This window comes from Prionailurus bengalensis, chromosome E4 (assembly GCF_016509475.1).
Source record: "Prionailurus bengalensis isolate Pbe53 chromosome E4, Fcat_Pben_1.1_paternal_pri, whole genome shotgun sequence".
In the NCBI taxonomy this organism is placed as follows: domain Eukaryota; kingdom Metazoa; phylum Chordata; class Mammalia; order Carnivora; family Felidae; genus Prionailurus; species Prionailurus bengalensis.
The window spans coordinates 294,593-318,126 of NC_057360.1; the positions used below are offsets into that span (position 1 = coordinate 294,593).

Below are 23,534 nucleotides of genomic sequence, written 5' to 3' on the forward strand. Positions count from 1 at the left end.
CACCCCTCCCGGAGGGACAGACAGATCTACACAGACAGATGGCACCCCTCACCGGAGGCCCCACACAGGCGAAACTCCGCTCGTGGTTGTGACTCTGACACCGGCTGCTGCCGCGTCCACACAACACCAAACAAGCCCGGGAAAGCCCGCGGGCGGCGGGAACAGACCCCTGGACGCGGGTTTCCTCAACGTCTCTTACAACTCAGAAAATATTAGGTCCAGTCAGGGCTTCTGTGGGCCTTGGGGTCCCGAGGGTGTGCTGGGACTCAGCCAGGACCGGCCCGTAATCCCTGCCCCCTTGTCACTGCCCCGTGTCCTGTCACTGCTCTGTCCCCTGTATCACTTTGTCCCATGTCACCACTCTGTCCTGTGTCACCGCTCTGTGCCCTGTGTCAACACTCTGTCCCCTTGTCACCGCTCTGTCTCCTTGTCACCGCTCTGTGCCCTGCATCACTGATCTGTCCCCTTGTCATCGCTCCATCCTGTGTCAGCGCTCTGTGCCCTGCTGTATGACACAGGGTCACGGCTCCTTCCTGCTTAGCAGTAAGATCTCTACCAACCAAATGTCTGCAAGGCGCACTATTCACGAGAGCTCATCTCCTGTGGGCTGAGGAAGGGGAGTGGGAGACGGGTGCAAAGACACAGGAGCCCCACCCGCTCTCTGCTTCCCCTCTGTCCCCCTCCCCTCCCACGGCCCCGGGCTCCTCTCCCACGGCCCGCGGCACTGCTCGTGATGAGTGTCCACAGTCGGAGTGAAGGAACCTTGCAAACCTTCACAAGGAGCTGGAGGGCCCGTCCCCCTCCCAGGGGAAACCCTCAAGCGTTTCTGGTCCCATGGAAGAGGAAGTTCAGGCGTGATCGTAGTTTTATCGAAGCTTCTCCACCACGTCGACACTGACACCTGCGTGCATTTTAGGGGCCTCAGTGAAGGGGGCCCGGGCCAGCCGGTGCCGCCCTGGGAAACACAGAAACGCAGAGGCCACGTTCCCAATCCGCTTAAAGCAACGCCCTCTGCCCCTTCCCACCATGCACCTCCTGCCACACACTTCCCGCGTGTGCAGCTCCCAGGGCAACAGGGTGCCAGATACAAATGCAGGGTTCGGTGTGGACATGGCGTGTGGCCCGGGGCCGACATCTGCCACAGAGACGCAGCCGCACCCGCGCTGGGTGGGAGAGGCCGGAACTCAACTCCAGCAGCACAGCCGCTCCAAGCTGAGCTGTGACAACGGCCCCCTGCCGAGCGAGGCGGAGGACGAAAGCACACACAGACCCTACTTTTCTGGGTAGAAGAACCCCAAAAGGTTGCCAAGGGGCTGGTGCAGGGGGGCCCCTCCGTATGGGACACGGGTGGCTGCTGTCCAGTGTCGGATAGACGGGGGCCTCGAGGGGCCCGGACACACACCCTTCGGACGCGTCAGGGAAGAAGCCAGGAGAAATCAGGCCCCTTGCTGGGTCTCACACAGCCAGCTGCTCCGCGGGCTCTCACCTGCCCGAGAGACCTCTCCAGCCTCTGCCCGGGCCCACCAGCAGCATCGCCCAGGGTCTGGAAAAACCCCAAGTTCCCTGCGCTTCCAACGCCCCTAGAATCACCCCTTGGGTCTCCCCTTCCCTCACCTGCAGTCCTGGCCCAGGACCGGCCCCTTCCAGGCAGCTGGCAGGTGCCTGGGGGGGCTGGAGGCAGGTGGTCTGTCTGGGCCGAGCTCGGGGAAGCCTCCCTCACTGCAGGGTGGCCACGAGCCGCGGGCTAAAGGGCCCGAATCGGGCACGGGTGCTGCTCTGTTGGGTCTTCCAGGGCGCGGGGCGCTCTCAACCACAGTGTGGGGGGAGGAAAGCATTTGCCAGGGCCCGGGGTCCCCCAAATTCCTCACGGTCCACCCTGGGCCCTGGCGAGAAGCATCCTCCCACTGACCCCGCCTCGTGGGGGGTGAGCCCACAGCGGACTCTCTCCATTCCTCCTCCAGGGAGGAGCCCCCTGGACGCGGCGGTTGTCCTGCTCTGTGGGGTCTGCGACGCTCACATGCCTGATGGACCCTGGCTCGGCAATCCTGGCTGGCTTCTTGTGGGAGGCAGACCACACCAGCCTCTCCATAGACGGGGCTTCCCTACAACACAGCTGACCTGCCTCCCTCGGTCGTGACGGGGCCACGGAGCCTCACCCCGCACACCCGAGTCTGGGCTCCTAAGTCTCCAGCCTCTGAGCATCTCGTGGGGACCCCCGGCTGCTCCTGTGCAGGCTGCTCACTACGTGGGGGGGGGGGGGGAGGGGGCAGTGGGGCGGCCGGACGGGCCCCAGGGTCGGGCAGCAAATGCTGCTTGTGTTTGGGGTGCTAGAAGCGGACGCACATGCTGTCTCCTGCCGGCGTGTGGGACACTGTCATTTGCCAACGGGCAGGCACATCTCAGACGGCCTCTCCCCTGTCCTTCCGTGCGCCTAGGCCCCTTGCCCACCGTCTGGGCTCAGGGAGGCCCAGCTTGTCCTACTGCCCGAAGCAAAATGAAGCTGGAAAGAAAGGCTGATGCATATCTAAGTGGCAAAAGTGATTTCTCACCTGTCTTCCTGTTTTGCGTGCTCAGCACACGGCGCCTGCTCTGGCACAGAGACATGGGACTGATTACCCCGGACAGGCCACATCTCAGGCCTTCTGGAAGGGCCTTCCCACCTCTCGTCTTATGTACTGACTGTGTTCTTTCACCCTCTTTTTAGAGAGAGAAAGAGTGAGCAGAGCAGGGACAGAGAGAGAGAGAGAGAGAGGGAGGGAGAGGGGGAGAGAGAGGCTCACACAGTCAGCAAGGAGCCGGACGCGGGGCTCAATCCCATGAACCGTGAGATCATGAGCTGAGCTGAAATCAAGAGTCGGACGCTCAACCGACCGAGCTCCCCAGGCGCCCCATCTTTCACCCATTTCTTAATTCATTTAACAGACGTGTTTTGAATCGGCGCTGGAACCCGGCACTACGCTGGTCCCCGTCCTCCGGGCTGACTAAAGACGAGGACAAGTAAGTAGACGATGAATATTCACGTGGCTGGTAAGCCCTGTCCGCAGTCCACAGAAGGAAGCATCAGTGCCACCCTCGCACGCACACACGCACTCACACACACTCACACATGAGGTGGGTGAAGTACCAGGCACCCCGCCTCCCGAGGGGCGGAAGGTGCTGGAAACTCCGGGCACAGACGTTGTTTTATAAACAGTAAGATGTGTGCTGGCCCTTGTGGGGGATTCAGGAATGGGGGGTGGGGGGAGGCTTAAAACATGCAGGCCAGGCCAGCTGGCTTCCCCCCACGGGACGGGCCAGAGAACAGCCGCTGTGCACCCCATGATGGAGACACAGAAGACCCCCAGAGAGCAGGTGAGGTCATGGGCCGTGGGCTAGGACCATGGAAGAGGCAGGCTCCAGCGGGACGGCGTTAACCGGGTCAGTGCCAGTGGGGAGCCAGGGACAAGAAAGGAACGGGACAGGCTGTGTGTGGCCCGACCCCCTCAGGAGGGCAGGTCCACGTGGTCCCAGCCCCTGGTGTGGGTGACGCAGGGACCCTGTGATGGCGACACTTACGGGTCACCTTGACTGGGCTGCGGGCGCCCAGACCGCTGGTTAACCATCACTTCTGGCCTGTCCGTGAGGGTGTCTCTTGTCCAGCATTTGAGTCACAGACGGGGCAGATGGCACTTCCCCCTGTGGTGGGCACCATCCAGTCTGCTGAGGACCCGACACAACAGAAACGCAGAGGAGGGGCGAGACTCTCGCTTTGCACAAGCTGGGACTCTCCTCTCCTACCTCCTGGGACCCCAGCACTGGTGCTCGGCCCTCCTGACTCGGGCTGAGTCACACTGCTGGCTCTCCCGGACCTCCAGCTCAGAGAGCACTGCACATCCCGGGGCCTTCCAGCCTCCATGAGCACGCACGCGCACACACACAGGGTACCTGTATGTACACTGTGATTATGTACACACAGAGTATATGCCCTGTGATTATGTGTATATAGTATATACACACAGTGATTACATGTGTATACAGCACATGTAAACTGTGATGAAATATGTATATAGAGAATATTATATGCACTGTGATTGTGTGTATATGTATATATATAGTATGTATTTACACAGTGACTACATATATACACGGTGTACATATACACACATATATAAATATATATACACATATACATATAAGTATATATACACACACACTGTATATATTACATATACATATAGCATGGCATACGTACTGTGATTACATGTTTACATAGCATATATATATATATACACTGTAATGAAATATGTAGATACATTACGTATATATTCACTGTGATTGTGTATATGTGTGTATATATATATATATATACACATATGTGCGTGTGTGTGTGTGTATATACATATATAGTATGTATATATCACACCACTGGCATAGATATATGCAGTGACTATGTATATACAGAGTGTGTACATATATACTGATTATGTTTACACACACACACACGCGTGCGCGTGCGGTATAACATATACATTGTGATTATGTATATATACTTAGTATATACATATATACTGTGGTTATTATACACACACAGTGTGACGTATATACATTGTAATTATATATACGGTACGTGCACACGCACTGTGATCATGTTCATATATGATATGCTGTGAGTCTGTACACATACACACCATGACATATACACTGTGATTTTAAACATACAGAATTACCTGTCGTGTGATTATGTGTAGGACACATATAAACATGATCACGTGGACATACACACAGAAGAGCGTATACACATGCACACTCCTGGCTCTGGTTCTCTCTGGAACCCTGACTGCACGGCTCCCTCACCTGGGCCCTCAACCCCACCCCATCTACAGATTCAACTCACTACTGGAAACGGAGACTCGGGTGTTGTCTCCTGGCAGAGGGCAGAAACGAGGTGCTCCCTCTTGCTCCCGCAAATCACGGGCCGGCCCTGCAGCACCTCCAACAGGGCACACAGGCAGTCAGAGGGCGGGGACGAGTGCCCATCAGCTACAGAACAGACAGCTTCAAGGCGGGAGTCCCACACCACCACCACCGCTGTCTCTGGCACAGTGTTGGTGCCACGAAGGAGCCCAGAGGAGAGGTGCTGACAGTGCGGGGATGAGGGGCCTGGGTGAGGGCAGTGGCAGGCGAGCAGTTCAGGGACGGTCCCCACGGGGGCGGCGTGGCACTTAACCGAGCCCAGAGCCACCTGGCTCACAGCGGGTCCACGCTGATGCTGGCGCACGGGCCGTGTGGGGCGAGTCCCCCCGCCAAACAGAGAAATCCAGCGTAGCCAGTTAGAAACTTTTGTAGCAATCCGACCTTCAACTTGACCTTGCTGCAACATCCATGAGTGTTCTCCACTTCTATCTATTAAAGCGCAATTTTAGTACTGTTGTGTCTCATAATCTAAGGTGGGACTTCTAGGTCTTTGTCTTTTTGGTTTTTTTCTAGAATCCGGTTTTACCATTATACGATTATTGGTCTGTAACGTATTAGAAGACAAACACCAAACAAACCACCGTATCTTCCGGTGCAGGGCGGTGGGGCAGGGGGGCACAATCCGGGTACGCTGGACGCTGTGGGGGGCACAGCCCGGGTGTGCGGGACGCCGTCGGGGGGAAGACATGGATGCCGCTACATGAGACCATCTTTGGGGGGCAGGTGGCCTGGCCCAGTACAGGGGCAGTGACAGCAAGGAACAGATTATGGGACAGACTTGAGTCTGTTTCTCCAACAGGGCTGGTGAGGGTGGCGTTTGGGGGCGGAGAGTGTCTCCCAGATTCCGGATGCTGGCATCTGAGCAGACGGTGGGGTTCCTCCCAGGAAGGGTTCTTGTTGGTTTGCTGGTTCGGGTCGGGGCGGCACCGCTGAGCCTGGGGGCGTCTCCACGTTGGATGCAGTAGCCGTGGAGGGCGTCAGGGGCTTGCCTGGGACTCCAGAGTCATGAGCACAGAGAGAAAGTTCGGAACCACAGGGTGGGGGCAACTCACCTGTGGAGGGAAGGTAGACAGAAAAGAGGAGGGAACCAGTCCAGACACTGGGATCAGTCAGGGCACAAGAACGGCCGGGCAGATGGCTTTCAGGAGGAGGGGTGGTTCCTAGCAGGCGAGAAAGGCAGGAGCAGAGAAGGGACACTCGATTTGGCCGTAGAAAACCTCAGTGACTTGGGCAGAAGGGAGGCCAGTTAGGAGTGAGCTGAGGGGGGGGGTAGGGGCTGGGAGCACACGATGGTGATGGTCGGAGAGGTCTGCTGGAGCCGCGGAGATGCCTCGACCGGGGCTCCGACGCTGTCCCCTATGTGGCAGGAAGCCCAGCAAGGGACGAGGTGGGGGCAGGGCGGGAATGCACCAGAGCCGAGTCCAGGCTGGTGGCCGAGGCTGAGTCCCCGCAGCCGAGTGAGGGGGAGGCCACGTCGGGGACAGTGGCTGGGATGAGAATCTAACTGGCCTCTGTCCTCAGCCACTGACACGTTTGTCCACGTGCAACAGAGGAAAAGGAGTCCACCAACAGCCTGCGCCTCAAGAACGCTCCGAACTCTCTGTGGGGCACTGTGTCGGGAATCCCCGGGGCTGTGACAGGTCCTGTTTCAGTGCCTGTCCTTTGGGAGGGAAGAGCTGGCCCCCGTCTGTGCACCCGGACCACCTGTTGACTCTGTCCCAGGCTCAGAGCCGCCCTGCACCCGGGTCCCTCGTCCCTGAGTTCCAGTCAGCAGACCGTGAGCTGAAGTGACGGACGCCGCGTCCAGGCTGACGCCCAAAACGCTCCGGGTCTCAGGCTGACCACGACAGAGACGACCCCCGGGGGTCCCAGGAGCCGCACCCCGAGGACGGCAGAACCCCCACGGCCCCTGAGTGACAGGTGCAGAAGAACGCCGGCCGGCCCACGCACACAAACACCGCTGCACGGAGACGAGCTGCTATCCTGTTGAGCCATGATACGTTTCTGGGCACCAGTCACAGCAGCGCCCACCCGCCCCGGTGTCAGTGCCGCGTCTCGACAGTGTCTCGGGGACGTACATCAGCAGCTCCCCAACCCTGGCCGCCTGGCTGTTCCGGGTCGGTCCTGGGCACGGCGAGGTCTTCGGGGCCCGAGGTGAGTCTAACAGGGGGTCCAGTTGAGGGCACGGCCTCAGCGGCGGGGCAAAGGCCTCCCTGCCGGGTCGCCAGCTCACAACGTCCGGGGAGCCGGTGTGAGAACCCGGTGGTACCTTCCACCAGGCCCTTGCTTTCAACCCGCAGTCCCCGACCGTCAGCTTTGGGCTCAGCCGCGAGTCTCAGAAATGCACGTGTCAGCGCCAGCCCAGACCTCCTGAGTCGAGCCTTTGTTCGCGCAGAACTCCCGCGTGAGTCAGACAGTCCGGGAAGTGCCACCCCGGGCCGAGTGTGGTGACGCGAGGGAAGGCTGGCTCCTGGGCTGCAGGGGGCAGGGAGGACGGCCGGCGGCTCTGTGGATCGACGAGGGCCCCTCGTCTCCAGACGACCCGGCGTGTTGTCTGAGCGGCTCCCAGAGGAGCCGGGGGCACGGGCCTCGCTCCGCACAAGTACGCGGTCCCCAAGCCTCTGCCGTCAGCGGGCCTGCTGGCCGCTAATAATTAAAGTGGCCAGTGCGCCAGCTGTCCCCAGTCAGGTCCGCGCCTGAGTAATGATTCCAGGAAGCGGGACAAGGCCCCTCTAGGCCAAAGTCACAGCTGTTTCCAAGGTGACGCCTGAAACTTTGCTTTTAGCTCGGGGAAAATCAATCAACGTTACCCGGCACGTTAGATTTTCCACTTTTGCTCGTGGTAACAACACGGAAGGCCGATAAATGTGTCCAGTTCAGGAAGCAAAGGACGATGAGGCCGGAGGGAGCCTGGTGTCTCTGTGCTCAGAGATGTGTGGACAGATCAGCGTTAGGATCAACCCTGCCTGGCTCCCCAAGGGGGGCCCTGGTCTGCTCCGCACCTCGGAGCCGCCCGGTCGGGGTGTCCCTCAAGGGACACGGGATGCATGCAGATTCCGGGCACAGAAACACGGCTCCACAGCAGGAGTCAGGCGGGCCGGGCCTGCAGACACGGAGAAGCCACGGGATAGCACTAGAGCACAGCGCGCTCCCACAGCCCCCGCGGCAGGCCCGGCCCGGCAGGTGTCTCGGGCTCTGACGAGGCTGCTCGCCCCTCTTCGCAGCGACTGGGCGCGGACGGCCAAGTAGGGCGCGGCCTCCGTCACCGCGGGGCAGGAGCAAAGCGGGAGACGAGTGTGCGTCAGCGTCCTCGTGTCGGGGAGCCTCTTCCGAAGGAGAATTCACCGCCCTCCAGTCGGGGTTCCTGCTGGAATCGGCGCATCTTAATGTTTTGAGAGGGGAAGAAATCCGAGGCGCGAGACAAAAAAAGAGACGGCGTGTCACAGTGTTTGCGCAGGAAGCCCAGGGGTCTGGGAGCTCGGGAGCGGGTTCTCTCCACGTCTCTCTCCCGCCACCGGGTCCCGCCTGCGTCCGAGGCTCCGCGGCATCACCGCACGTCTTAATTCTGCTTCCACACTCTGGACACAGCGCTGCAGGGACAGAGCCCGTGTACCGAATTTCTGACTTCAAGGTTCTCTCCCATCAGTTTCGCCTTGGGTTTCTGGTGCTCTCCCACTCTCGTCTGTGAGCAAATGCCGGTGGCTAAGAAGTAGGTCCTGAATAGTCCGTTTGGGACAGCGGGAAGTAACGGTCGTGCTCCGTGCCAAGCTGTGCGCATGCCTGTGTGTGAGCGCGTGTGCAAGTGCGTGCGTGTGCCAAGTGTGCGGGCATGTGTGCAAGCGTGTGTGAGTGTGCATGTGTGTGAGCGTGTGTGTCCATGTGCTTGTGTGAGCGCACGTGTGAGGATGTGCATGTGTGTGAGCACATGTACGTGTGCACACACTGGGCATGGCTCTACGTCCCACACAGAAAATAAACAGCCACGTTTTCCGCCAACAAGACCGCTTCTAAGGTTTGCACAGTGTTTCCTAGAGTTCTGGAAAAACAAACTGCTGTTCCGTGAACCAATCTGAGAATGGGCTTAGAAGCTGCGGGTGTGAGGAAAGAAGAAAGGGGAGGCTGGGGGGAGGGCAGATGAGCAGAGCGCAAGCTGGGGGCTGAGAGGGCATGACCGCCGGGGGTCCCCGGGTGACCCCACAGCAGCTCTACAAAGTGCAAAGCACTCTCTCCTGGGTTCGAATCCCACTCAGCAGATGCACGGCATTTACGTGGCCTGGTTCTGAGCCTAGGTTCCCGTGGCTTGTGAAACAGAAGCCGTAACCCTGTGCAGGCTTCTCCAAATGAGGGATGAGGCCTCCAACCCTGATGAACAGTCAAGGTCATGCTCAGCTACGTGGCGGGCAGGGAAGTGATTACAGCCACAGCCCACGGGGCACCACCGTGGGGGCCACCCACACACTGCACACCTGACCCTAACAACCACTTTGCAAAGCAGGGGTCCCCGTGCAAGTAAGGGAATCCAGCTCAGAGGGGCAAAGTCACTCGCCCGAGGTCACCCAGCCAATAAACTGCCCGGCTGGGGTCTGACCTTAAGTGAGGCCACCCTGAAGCCACACTCCCTCCCGAGTTCTCAGTGGGATCTTGACTGAGTGGGGAAGTGGGGTGCAGACCACCCCAGGGCAGACGTACAAGCAGTGACTTATCTGTTGGGCTGTGTGCGGGCAGGTCGGAGGTCGAAAGAGGCAGAGGGACAGGAGGCGGGGAGCCCCCTGGGCTCAGGGGGCATGGTGGGTGCCGTGCGCTGGCCAGAGGGGACACTAGCCTGGGACAGGGCTATGGACAGAGTCTAGAGGAGGCCGGCCAGCCGGGGCCGGGACGCCTTAAGGAGAGTGAGCCCTTCCAAATCAGAAGCAGGTGGAGGGAAGGCCGAGGGCGTCTGCCTCTTCCTCAGCCAAGGGGAGAGCTTGGGGTGTGGGCCGGACTGTGACACTGGAGTCCTAATGCCGGCTACCCGTGAACGTGACCTCACTCGGAAACTGAGTGTGCGGCAGGTGAAATCAAGTTGAGACGAGGTCCTGCTGCTGGGGAGTCGGCCCTTAACCCACGGGGCTGGTGTCCCTGCAGGAGAGGCACAGAGGGCACACAGCCACGTGTGACAATGAGCAAGGGACGCGGCGGCCTCCCTGGGAGCCAGACCAGGCAAGGAAGGACCGCAGAAGGAAAATGGCCCTGTGGACCCTTGGGTCCTGGGCTTCCAGCCCCCAGAACGACGGGAAAATCTGATCCTGCTGTTGTAATTCACCCTGTATATGGTACCTTGTAGACAGCGGCTCCGGGCCAGGACACAAGCCTGGAGGCGAGGCTGAGCCCCTGGGTCCCCGGCGAAGCAGCCCACCGGACCCAGAGGGTTTCCTGGGTCAGCTGGACCCCGAGATTCCCTCACAGGGACAGTCAACCAGCCACGAGCATCCCTGTGGGCAGGCTGAGACAGGCCACGGCGGGCAGGGGGACAGTGACACAGACCTGAGGCCTGGGAGCCCTGGCGGACATCACCGTCATGCCTCTCCAGGCGGTGCCCACACAGCCAGGCTGGGGACGGTACAGGGTCGCCCGCGGTTAACCAAAGGGCCGGGGTCCCGAAATGTCAGGCGGAGGTGGAGTGAGATCCCACTCACGCTCCTCGCCCCGGCGGCCTACAGAACTCCACAGAATTCCCGGCGGCCGGGCTATCTACATGCACCTTTCTTCTCAGTTCCACTCCCGGTACGAAAACACAGACGGACAAAGGCGCGCTCGTGACCGCCTGCACGGGGGACTAGTTTAAGATCCACGTTCCGATTTAACCGCCTTCTCAGCTACAATTGGGGCGATGGTCCTACCTTCCTGACACCTGCACCTGTCACATCCCTTCCCGCGAGCGGAAGAGACGCTGGGAACCGCGTTCGGTTCCAGCCATCACAACGAGCTGGCCGGCACATGCCGAGTCCTGCGGTGTTTTCAGGGGCCACAGAAGGGGAGCTGTCACTCTGATGGAAATCCAGGCACAATTCATCTTTTTGTAAAAACAAAACCAAGAACAACAAAAACGCTTCCTCCTGCGCCGAGAGAGGAAATGGTTATGAACACAGGAATCACGGTTTCAGGTTCTCCAAAACGAACAATTCGAGACACCAAAACAGGCGTGGAAACGTGTGCAAGGCTTACCTGCCTGTCACGCAAATGTCTAGTTCCTGTGGGAAAGACGCAATTCTGGAGACCACCTGTGAAGACAGGCGGGGGTGGGGGCCGGAGCCGGGGAAGAGTGACCCCAAGCCACCCCGCTGAACGCTCCTGGTGACGTCCTGCCTGGAAGAGGCCGGGACTGACCCGAGGGACCTGTCCCTGTCTGTGGTGCACCTGACTGACCGCAAGAGGCTATGTGACCATGGAGTACAAGTTGCCTGACTTCCCAGAGAGGAAGGAAAGACAGAAATTCTGCCCGGAGCAGCGACGGAGAGGATACTGTGGAGTTTAGGGACAAACAGCGGGATTTTCCCACTTGTCCCGGCCACCTAGTTTCCGAGCACGACAAAGTTGCTCCCGAGGCACGAGCTTGTGGCTCAAACCACGGGCCACCACTGTGCTACCGCTCAGTTCCACGTCCCTTCAGTGACCAACACCTGAACACAAGATGAAAACCTCGGCCGGCTCATCCCTGAGCTTTTCAAAACCAAGAGGAGGCTGGAGGGCAGAGCAAGACGCCGTTGGTGGGAGCCACGGACGGCGAAAGAGAGAGACTGGTCCCCACTCACATCCTAACAACACACCGGGCCTGGGTCGCGAGACCTCCCGTGTCCTGGAAGTGGTGGGGGTCAGGCCAGCTCAGAAGAGCGAGCCCCGGGGGACGCTTGTGTGTGGGGTTCCCTGCCGTGGACACGTGGCCTTGCTGCAGAGAGCTGGCCTCCGGTCACAGCCTCACACGGGCTTCATCAGACCCACAGCGCCGGCTGACCCGGCACTCACCCCCGTCCTGGGCCCTGCATCTGACCACTTCCCATGCAGACGTGACAGCGTGAGGCCCCAGGGCCCCAGGCCCACCACACCCGGTGCCGCCGCCCTGGGGCCAGGATGCCTGCGGGTAGGGCCGAGGGGCGCAGGGCTGGAGTCTAGGGGCCCCCTCTCTGGAGAGGAGTCTGCAGGGGTGGGGGGGGTGTGGCCCTCATTCCCTGACTTGGTGGGAGAAACCAGTCCAGAGCTGACCAGCTCCCATCCTCTGCCAGTCCCTCTGCCTTTGGTGGAAATCCCTCCATTTGAAAGGGGTGGGGAACCAAGGGAGCCCGGGGGCTGATGGCCACGTGTGTCCACGGAGGGAACAGGCAGCAAGGCGCCCAGACAGGGCTGCGAGGGCTCCGGCCGCCAACAGGGACCTGGACAGGGCGAGGAAGCTCGGGGCCACCAGCCCGTGAAGTAGCAGCAGGGGGCCTGAGGGCCCGTTCTGCTCAAACAGGAGCAAGGCCTTTTGGTTTCTGGGGACAGAAAGATCAGGGTTTCTGGATTCCATACAGGAAAAAAGAGGATTAGAAGGATGAAGTTTCTCGATGCCAGAGCACAGCCAGCTCTTGAGCACACGAGATGGGGGTGGGGAGGGCTACGGTGGCAAAAATGCCGCCACAGGCAGACACGGGAGCGCAGCGAAGGCGGGAGATGCCAGTGTTCCTGCGATCGTGCCGCGGCGACGCGGAGCCCTGCGTGGGGACGGTGTGCGGTCGCCTTCCCTCGCGCGTGAACAACGCATTAGGAAGTCTGCACCGTCTAACACGAACCCTGCCGGGTCACGTATAGGCGGCGCCAGCAGAGCTCACAGCCAGGCGCGCGCCCGCGGGGGGGGGGGGGGGGGGGGGGCGGCGGCAGGGCGCGTTCTCGGCCCCAAGCCGCCTCTGCGCCGTTTCCCAGGGGCTCCTGGCCAACGTCACTAACACGGGAGTGGCCGGGGCCCAGGCCAGGACACATGCTTGTCCTCACAGAGCACTGACGACTGTCTTGCTTCTGAGAATAAGATCTAATCTTAGCTGGGCTCCTCACTAGGGCTCGAAATCAGCCGTTTCGCGCAGGCCAGAAGGCTGGGGGCCTGAGGAGGCAGGAGTTTGCATGTGACCCACAGGCCATTTCACTCCCCGGTCTCCAGGTCCTCAGAGGCAGAGCTACAGGAACGGTTTCATGCTTTACGCTGACACGCTCAACCTCCGGTGGAAACACAGGATGTAAACACGTAAAACAGAGTGCCGGTGGGAGTTCAGGAACAGCTAGCTCCAGCCTCCCTGCTCCTCGGGGAGCCCCGCCTCCGGGCCTCCGGGCCTCCGGGCCTCCGGGCCTCCGGGCCTCCGGGCCTCCGGGCCTCCGGGCCTCCGGGCAGGGGTTCAGGGCCCTCTGACCAGGTAGTCCTGGCCCCGGTAAACCTTTTACATTAGGGGGGGGGGGGTGCGGGCAGATAAACAGCTTCCCTCCGTCTTCCCTGAATAGGAGCCCCAGGGCTACACCGAGTTAGGAAGAGGGCATTCGTTGCTCTTCGTGTTCTGATTCAATCTCATACTGAACCCTGAGCGGCAGGGTCGGACGCGCGTCTGCAGGGGGCTTGAGAGCCCAGGCCCGGCCGAGGTGGGGGGTCCGGTGGGTGAGGGTGGCCAGCTGGTCACTGCTCTTCCCACCACCGCAGGCAGGCGCATGTCCGTCCCGGGAAGGAGGGGGGAGGAAGGAACGCCCACGTTGACCCCCTGCATTTGCAGCGCGGCTCGGGCCCAACAAAGAGCGCGTCCTCCCTCCTCGACAACGTTGTCCGATCACGGAGCGTGTCCTCCCTCCTCGATAAGAGAACGTCGTGCGGAGTACGTCGTACGTGACACGTGACGGCAAGCCCGGTGCCCCGAGCACCAGGGGGCGGAGAAGCCGGCACGAGGCCCAGAAGGGGCACCGCCAGGGGAGCTCCGGCCGCCCCGCAGGGCCTGCTCCTTCCGCAAAGGGCCAGCGGCAGGGCCCAGAGCCGTTCCGAGGCTACAGGAGGTGCCTGGTGCAGGACCACCCTGCGCAGCCACGGCTCCCTCCGCGGGGATGGGGCCCTGGGTCCTGCGAGCGGTTGCGGGGGCCTCTCCTCGTGCCCCCTCCCCTCTGCAGCCTCTCTGGGAGCAGAGCGTTCTGGGTAGGAGCAGAGTCGCGGATGTGGCTCCGGGAGGGGCGGGGGGCCCGCATCGAAAAGACGGACCCGCGGAGCCAGGCTTAGAACCCAGACCCTGGCTTCCAGCAGGTGCGCTGGGCCCCGGGAGCCGGGAAGAGCTGCTCCCCCCCACCCCCCCACCCCCCGGGAGCAGGCAACCTTGGGAGAGGGTACACGCCATCCGAGCCTCAGTTTCCTCATCTGCCGGATGGCAGCACATGTGTCGTGACACTCGTCAGGGTGAGGCGCCTCTGGGGGGGGGGGGGGGGGTGTGGGGCGGTGTCCAGGCCCGTGGAATGAATCAAAGGGAGGTCCCCCCGGTGGCCGTTCACCGTGTCATCCCCACGCTGCTTGTAGGAAGGCCAAGTGTGAGTTCTCCCTGTTGGAGAGCGTGGGTGAGGAGGGGGCACAGAGAGGCAGGGAGGGGGTGGGCGCGGGTGCAGACCCAGGGGCTGGCACGCCCTCCCAGGCGGGGACACACCCAGTCAACCTGTTGGTCGCTACTGCTTCATTTCTGCCAAGGAGGCGCAGGGGGGCGTGGGGAGGGGCAGAAAGGGAGGCGGTGTCTAAGGAATTCCAGACGGATGGTCCAAACTCAGCGCCAGGAAATCCCGCTGGGGCTCGGTCCCGCCAAGTTACTTAGAATCCGGTGCAGGAGAGTTTCCGGTTAACCCAGGGATCCGATTCTTCCGTGTCTTTCCGGGGACCCAGGGCAGGAAGGCCGTGGAGACGCCCCTCCCCCTGGCTGGCTGGTCTGCTGACACGGAGGGTCCCGCCTGGTTTGGGGCGGACCCAGCGACACGTGACCTCACAGCCAAGAGATCGCAAGGCACCTTCTTCACAAGGACTCCTGGGGTGCTCCAGCGCTCCTTTAAGACGGGACGGCGCTGGCACGGGGTGGGCGCCCTTGGGTGCATCCTGGACCCCGAGGGGCTCCGGCGGGTCGCATCGAGGAGCCCACACTCCCTGCTGCGTGTCTGCTGTTCCCGGCACAGGGTCGCCTCGCGGTGCCACTGCGCGAGGCCCAGGTTCCTGCAGGGAAATCGCACTGGGGGCTCTGGGACCCCCCAGGTCCTGACTCTGCTCCGCCGTAGCCAGACCTTCACATCCACACTGGCTCTCGGTTTTGATCCTAAACTGGAACCTTTCCAGTTATTTCCCATTTGGCCAAACAGGGTTTTTCAGGTTCTTATTTTTTGCTCTTTCTCTTGCAGAAGGACGTGGACCTGAACGGACCCCTGGGCGCTGGCAGGTTCTCAGGATATCGAGTGCTGCGTTCCTGTAATTTGAGGCTGAAACCGTGGGTTAAACCTGCATCCCTGAGCCTGTGCGCTCTCAAGTGAGCAGAAGGGAAAAATCACTTCCGGCAATTTGAGTGGTGGGACTGGTCGGATTTAGAAACAAACTTTCCCATGTTCAGCTGCTAATGGGGTCAGCTTTGCTTGTTCCGCGGGGGAAATGCCAGCCCGGCGCCTGTTGAAAAGTTCTGCACTGGCAAAGCCACGGCCCGAGTCACCGCAAATGGCACCTTCGTGCCCGCGGATCCTGGGGTGATTTAGTCCCTGTTTGGGAAAAACAAACACAGGCACGACCCCCAGGGCCAGGCTCCCCACCTTCCCGGATGCCCCTGCCCCCCGCCGCCTTCTTCTTCCTCACCGAGGTCCCAGTGACACACAGTATTACATTACTTGTGCAACACACTGATTTGACATTTGCAAACACAGAGAAATGGCCACCGCAGCAAGTCTGGTGACCCGTGTCACCACACACCGTTAATACAACATCGCTGGGTATGTTCCCCACGCTGTTTACAACTGGGAGTTTGTATTTCCTGACCCCTCCCCCCACTGCACCCACCCCACCCCTACCAGCCACCAAATATGTTCTCTCAATCTAGGAGTCTGGGTTTTGTTTTGTTTTTTAGATTCCACACGAGAGTGAAGCCATGCAATATTTGTCTGACATTTTAACATAAAACTCGTCCCTGCCATTGCAAATGGCAAGGTCTGATTGCTGATTTTATGGCTGAGTAATATTCCATTGTGTATAAAAACCACATCTTTCTTACCCATTCATCTACTGATGGACAATTAGGTTGTTTCTATTTCTTGGCTACTGTAAATAATGTTCCAGTAAACACTGGGGTGCACGTATCCCTCTGAATTCGTGTTCTTGTGTTCCTTGGGTAAATACCCAGAAGTGGAATTGCTGGGTCATAGGGTAGATCTATTTCTAATTTTTTTGAGGAAACTCCGTACTGTTCTCCATGGTGGCTGCACCAGTCTGCATTCCCACCAACAGTGCCACGAGGGTTCCCCTCTCTCCGCATCCTCGCCGACACCTGTTGTTTCTTGTGTTGTTGATTCTGGCCATCCTGACAGGTGTGAGGCGACATCTCATCATGGTTTTGATTTGTATTTCCCTGATGAGAAGTGACGTTGAGCATCTTTTCATGGGTCTGTTTGCCATCTGGATGTCTTCTTTGGGAAAATATCTGTCCAGATCTTTTACCCATTTTTAACTCAATGGTTTGGGGGTGTTTGTTGTTATTGAGTTGCATGAGTTCTTTATATATTTTGGATATTAACCTCTCATCGGTCATATGATTAGCAAACATCTTCTCCCATTCAGTAGGCTACCTCTTCATTTTCTCGGTGGTTTCCTTCATGGCAGCATTTTATTTTGATGTAATCCCGCCTGCTTAGTTTTGCTTTGGCTTCCTTTATCTTTGGAGTCAGGGCCAAGAAAACCTCACTGAGGCAGGTGTCAAGGAGCTTACCACCTCTGTTTTCTTCTAGGATTTTTATGGTTTCAGACCTCACACTCAGGTCTTTAATCCATGTTGAGTTTATTTTTGTATATGATGTAAGAAAGTGGTCCAGTTTCATTCTTTTGCATGTAGCTGTCAGGTTCTCCCAGCGCCATTTGTTGAAGAGATTTTCTTTTCCCCATCGTGTATTCTTGCCTTCTTTGTCGTAAGGTAATTGACCATATAATTGTGGGTTTATTTCTGGGATCTCTATTCTGTTCTGTCCATCTACATGTCTATTTTTGTGCCAGGACCACACTGCTCTAACTGCTATAGCTTTGTAATACAGTTTGAAATCAGGGAGTGGGATACCTTTGGCTTTACTCTTCTTTTTCAAGACTCTTTTGGCTATCTAGGGTCTTTTGTGGTTCCACAGAAATTTTAGGATGATTTGTTCTATTTCTGTGAAGAAACGCCATTGGAATTTTGACAGCTTTGAATCCGTAGATTGCCTTGGCTAGCATGGACACTGTAACAAATATGTTCTTCTAACCCATGAGTATGGAATGTCTTTCCATTTGTTTGTGTCACCTTCAGTTTCTTTCATCAAAGTCTTACAGTTTTCAGTGTACCAGTCTTTCACCTCCTTGGTTAGATTTATTCCTAGGTATTTTACTCTTCTTTCATTTCTAATTTTACAGAAAGGCAGACCGCCGCATGCAGCGCCTCACTTGAACGTGTTGACTCTTGGAAGCTTGACTGCCCTACATTCTCCCACAAATGGACTTTGAGAGCTTGTGTGGAGGTCCTAGGAGGTGAACACAGCCACTTGTATGCCTTTGACCGTCCTCCTCTATTGGGGAAGGTCGTCTGCTTCTACTAAGTGTGCAGCTTCGGGAGGGATGCATGTGGAGAGCTGAGGGAGGAAGGGGACACCTGCCCAGCCAGCCAGACCAGCCAAATCAACCTTGGTGATCAATGGGTGACAAATGTCATAGCCAGATCACCCTCTCATCCTATTTGGTTCTTTCTGATGTGATTGTAAATGACACTGTTTTCTTGATTTCTCTTGACGGTTTGCTACTCGTGTATAGAAAAGCAGCAGATATTTGTATATTAATGTTGTGTCCAGCAACTTCTACTAAGTTTATTTATTCTAACAGTTTTTTGGTGGAGTCTTCAGAGTTTTCTATATATAGTGTCATGTCATCTACACACAGTAGCAGTTTTACTTTTTATGTGCCTTTATTTTTTTTCCTTGCCTAATTGCTCTGACTAGCACTTCCAGTACTATGTTGAATGAAAGAGGGAGAAGGGGCATCCTTGTCTTGTCCCTGACGTTAGAGGAAAAGTTTTCAGCTTTTCATTGTTGAGTATATTAGCTCTGAGTTTGTCATATTACGACTTTCATTACCTTGAGGTACATTCCTTCTACACACACTTTGTGGAGAGTTTTTATCATAAAAGGATGTTGAATATTGACAAATGCTTTTCCTGCATCTATTGAAATGACCGCGCGATTTTTACCTTCTGTTTTGTTAATGTGGCATATCACGATGACTGGCTTACAAATGTTGACCACTCTTGCATCCCTGGAATAAATCCCACCTGATCATTGTATGTGATCTTCTAAATATATTGTTGAATTCATTTTGCTAATACCTTGTTGATGATTTTTACATGACTGTTCATCGGGGATACTGGCTTATGATTTTCTTGTGTTGTCATTATCTGGTTTTAGTATCAGGGTAATGCTGGCCTTGTAAAATGACTTTGGAAGCATTTTCTCCTCCTCAGTGTTTTGGAAGAGTTTGAGAAGGATTGCCATTAAATCTTTGAATGTCTGGTAGAATTCACCACTGACACTAACTGGTACTGGACTTTGGTTTCTTGGGAGGTTTTTGATCACTGACTCAATCTTCTTACTAGTGATCAGTCTATTCAGATTTTCTTCATGATTCAGTCTGGGAAGATCATAAGTTTCTAGGAATTTACCCATTTTTTTCTACGTTGTCCGATTTTGTTGGTATAGAATTGTTCCAGTAGCCCCTTTTATCCTCTGTATTTGTGTGCTGTTGGCTGTAATTCTCCTCTTTAATTTCTGATTTTATTTGAGGCCTTTCTCCTTTTTACTGGTGAATCCGGCTACAAGTTTGTCAATTTTGTTTATTTTTTCAAAAAGCTAGCTCTTAGTTTCATTGATCTTTCTATTATCATTTGAGTCTCTATTTCATTTATTTCCTTCCTGATCTTTATTATATCCTTCTTTCTGCTAACTTTGGGTTTTGCTGGTTCTTCTAGTTCCTTTAGGTGTAAATTGTTTATTTGAGATTTTTGTGGTGTCTTTGGGTAGGCTTGTATTGTTACGAACTTTTCCCTTAGAACCATTGTTGCTGTATCCTGTAGATTTCATTATGTCACATTTCTTTTTTTCATTTGTGTCTACGTATTTTTTTTTACTTCTCCTCTGATTTTTTTCTATGACCCAGCACTTGTTCAGTAACATGTTATTTAATCTCCACGTATTTGTTTTCCCAGTTTTTCTTCTTGTAATTGATTTCTAGCTTTATACCACTGTGGTCAGAAAAGATACTTGATAGGATGTCAGTCTTCTTGTGTTTATTACGACTTGCTTTGTGGCTTAACACGTGATGTGTCCTGGACACAGAGTTCCACGTATACTTGAGAAGAATGTGTATTCTGCTGGTTTGGGGTGGAGTACCGTGTATACGTCTGGTAAGCCCATCTGGTATAATGTGTCATTTGAGGTTGATGTTTCCTGATTGATTTTCTGTGTGATGATCTGTCCACTGATGTAAGCGGGTGTTAAAGTCCCTTGGTATCACTGTATTGCTATAAATCTCTTCTTGTAGGTCTGCTAATATTTGCTTTAACTACTTAGGGGCTCCTATGTTGGGTACATATGTATTTATAAATGCTGTACCTTCTTGGTGGATTGACACCTGTATCATCATATAGTGTCGTTCATTGTCCTTTATTACAACCTTTGTTTTAAAGCCTCGAGTCTATTTTTCAACGATGGAGCGACATTGTGGTTCAAGACTATGATTTCAGGTGCTTTGTCCCCTGCCCCCAGCACAGCTACAGGGAACGCGTGCTCCAGGACCTTCCGCTCTCAGTGCGGCAAGTGTCCTGACCTTGGACACATGACCTGGGCCTTCAGCGAAGCTGCTGGAGCTTCTCCTTCCGAAATGTGAGCCCCTCATGAGGCCAGGCATCCATCCTGGGGTCACGGACACCTTGGGGCGGCCATCGGAGCTGGAGAAGCCTGACCTCACCAGGTGCCCTCCAGCCGAGTGAGTCCAAGAGGCACCATGTGGCAGAAGAGCCAGGACCCAGGGGCGGAGGGTCTGGACAGGTCAGGTTGTCCTTCAAGGTGTCAGACCTGGTCTGTGACAGGAGACACTACCCTGGTGGGCTCTCCACCGTGACGGGGAGACGGCAGGTCCTGGGGACAATAGCGAGTGGCCTCCATCTGGCCTCACGTGCCCTGCAGCTAGGATTCCCACAGGACGAATAATGACATAGGAGTCCCTTCCTATGTGTTTTTTCAAAATTTTTTCACTCTTTACAAAATGGCTATAAAAACATCCCGTTATTTCCCTGTTGGACGTTGGAATTTAATTGGATAAAGTGCCCTGGTGATTAGGAACATGAGCTCTGAGGTGACAGAGACCCATGTCTGAGTCCCAGCTCGCCCACTTACTGGTGGTGTGAACTGGTGAGTTTCTGGAACTTTACAAGCCTGGGTCTGCCCATCGGTGAAGTGGGTTAAAACAGCACCTGTCTCACTAGGAAGACTGAGTTACTGTGTCCAACACTGTGACACATAGTAAGCTCTCAAAATTAATGCAAATTGCTGTGGTTCAGGGTTTCTGTCATCTGGGATTCGTCTTATCTGCAGACACCAGAGCAGCGAGAACAGTCACAACGTATGAGCAGAAAAGCTCGGTACTCTGTTCGCACCGCCATGTCCGGACCGGCCTACGTATCTAAATTCTGAGCACAGTGATAACGGCGGCCACTTGGAGGACCACTCACCAACTCCGAACTCGTTACCACGTGGAGCCTCGCAGTCTCGGGAGGAACATACCATCCGCCCCATTTGGCAGGTGCGGAAATGGGGACGGACGAGCCAAGTGACCCACCCTGGGGCAAGGCGATGAAGGGGGAGACCCAGGACGGGAGCCCGCCCGGCGGGTCTGATGGCGGTGCACTCCCTTGCTCAGTGTGCCACCTGCCTCTTGGCCCTCTGTGTGACCCCTTCTCCTGGCCCTTGGCAGGTTTGGAAAAGCTGGGGCTGGGGGAGCTGCAGGACAGGCACACGGACAGCCAACGGGCTGGGGGTCACGGTGAGCCCGGAAAGCGCCACGGCACAGCCGTCCAGACCCGGGCACTCGGGGGCCAGATCGCCCCATATTCAGAAGCCCCTGAGAGCTTCCTGCTTCCCCAGCACCGTGCACAGATTTCCACTGGGCCATCAAGAAAAATCCGATTGTGAGCTCGGAAAGATGGACACCGAGGGGGAAACAGTGGCACGCGCAAGGGGCAGAGCCCTTCAGGACGGTTCACCGACCACGCACGCCCAGTGACTATGCTGTACAAATAGGGCCCTGCCCCCCGCAAACGTGGCACACGATCCCGGCGGAGCTGAAGAAACAGCGACACCGGGGCGACACCGGGGCCCCGCTGGATAACCTGTCGCAAAGTCGCACTTGTTACTTTGACCCATCGTTTAATTCAGCCCCGTTTCTATCAAGTCTTGAGACCAAAAGCCTTCAGGCTGCACCGTGGCTCTGGGTCCAGGACCGTGGCTCTGGGGTCTCCAGCTGGTTAGCAGCGCAACGTCCCGCACCTGGGTCTGGCAGGTGTTGTACGGCACCGCGCGGGGGAATAAAGGTGATCTAAACGCACACGACAAAACTCCAGGAAGGACTCGGCATCTGCAACGCAGGCGGCCCCCTGGGCCACGGCCCTCGCTGGCGGGGGCCGCGGCCCACCTCCCCGTTCAGACCTCCAAGTTTGCCGTACCTGTTCACACCGTGTTCTCCAGGCTCCACAAAAACAAGCGTTCAAAGTTTCAAAACGGAGCTGATCAGAACGCGACCGACTTGAAGAGGTGTGAAAACCGGCATTTTGAACTGACGGGATCCCGCCAATGACTCCCTCCACCGAGTCTCTGTTTCTGGTTGTCTGCGCAGGGAGACGCTTCCGGACCTCAGAGCCCCCTCTCCTGGACCCAGGCTCACCTCAGCCTGCGGTCCAGATGGGGGGGAGGGACACAGGACGCCCCACCCTGAGGTTAGGGTCGCCGGTTTAACGAGTGAGAACACCGCACACTGGGTTATATCAACTTCAAATTTAACAAAGTAATTTTCCACCATGAGTTAAGTCCCATGCCAACGTTCAGGGCACGTTCACAGTAAGAAATAGTTTGCTGCTGGGGCGCCTGGGGGGCTCAGTCGGTTGAGCGTCCGACTTCAGCTCAGTCAGGATCTCACGGTGCGTGGGTTCGAGCCCCGGGTTGGGCTCTGTACTGACAGCTCAGAGCCTGAAGGCTGCTTCGGATTCTTGTCTCCCTCTCTCTCTGCTGCTCCCCTGCTCTGCTCTGTCTCTCTCTCTCTCAAAAATAAATACACATTAAAAACATTTTTTTAAGAAATCATTTGCTGTTTATCTAAAACTCAGATTTAACTGTGCACCCACATCTCTTCTGACATGTCCCCTGGAGGTTGACCCCGGGGGATTTGGGATGGGTGGGCAGTGGGGGCTGGGCTCTGAGGACACCCCTGCCGCTGGTGGTCTGGCAGCCCCTCTCCCCACCTCCCTGCTGACGCTCCACCACCCCCCCAACTCCAAGTCCAAATCCCTGGGGGAGGCGCTTCCCGGAACCCCCAGCCTCTTCCCGCGCCGCACGCACACCCTGGAGAGAACGCCATGTTGTCGTGTCTTGCTTCCCACGAGAGGCCACACAAGCTGTGGACGGGCTCCTGGTGGAGCTCTCGTTGTCTTCTCCCCACCGGGCTCAGACGCCCAGAAGAAAACCGCTGTTTGTTTGATCATAATTTTAAGACCCGCATTAAAGCCAGGGCCGAGCCAGCACGCCCGCCTTTCCTGGCGGAAGCCTGTACGGCTCTACCCCCCAGACATGGGCCTGATCCTGTCACTGGGCGCCCCGTCCCCTCACTGATCAGTGCCCCTTCGTGAACCACACTCTAGAATCATCACAGACATTTAGGGAGGCCACGGAGGAAGGAGCTCTTGGTTTCAGGCTTCCAAGTGTGTGTGCTCCCAGCAAAGCATTTACAGCTAAGCCGTAAAATGCTCGGAAATAGGAAGAAACATCGACACGACGATAAAATGAGGAGTGAGATTAACGATGCCATAATACAATCTGTTTTCATTTAGTGCAGAGAAAATTAATTTTTGAAGACATTTCATTTAACTCCGCAATATTTTGCAGTTTAACCTTTGATGCTTGAAACTTTTCTCTTTTATTCCCTTTAAGCCTAGGACGGGCAGGGGAGGGGAGCCGGTTTTACGATGGTTCTAAGTCCTGCTTCTCGGCCGATAGCCAGGCTCGCTGCCTCAGCTCGGGCCCCGTGTACTCAGGAAACAGAATAC

At 56.5% G+C, this 23,534-nt stretch overlaps 1 protein-coding gene across 3 annotated transcripts in view; it reads right to left on the minus strand.

Moving 5' to 3' along the window:
• Positions 1 to 23,534, minus strand: part of SUSD4 (sushi domain containing 4) — a 93,284-nt gene that overhangs the window by 8,679 nt on the left and 61,071 nt on the right. The window lies entirely within an intron of this gene.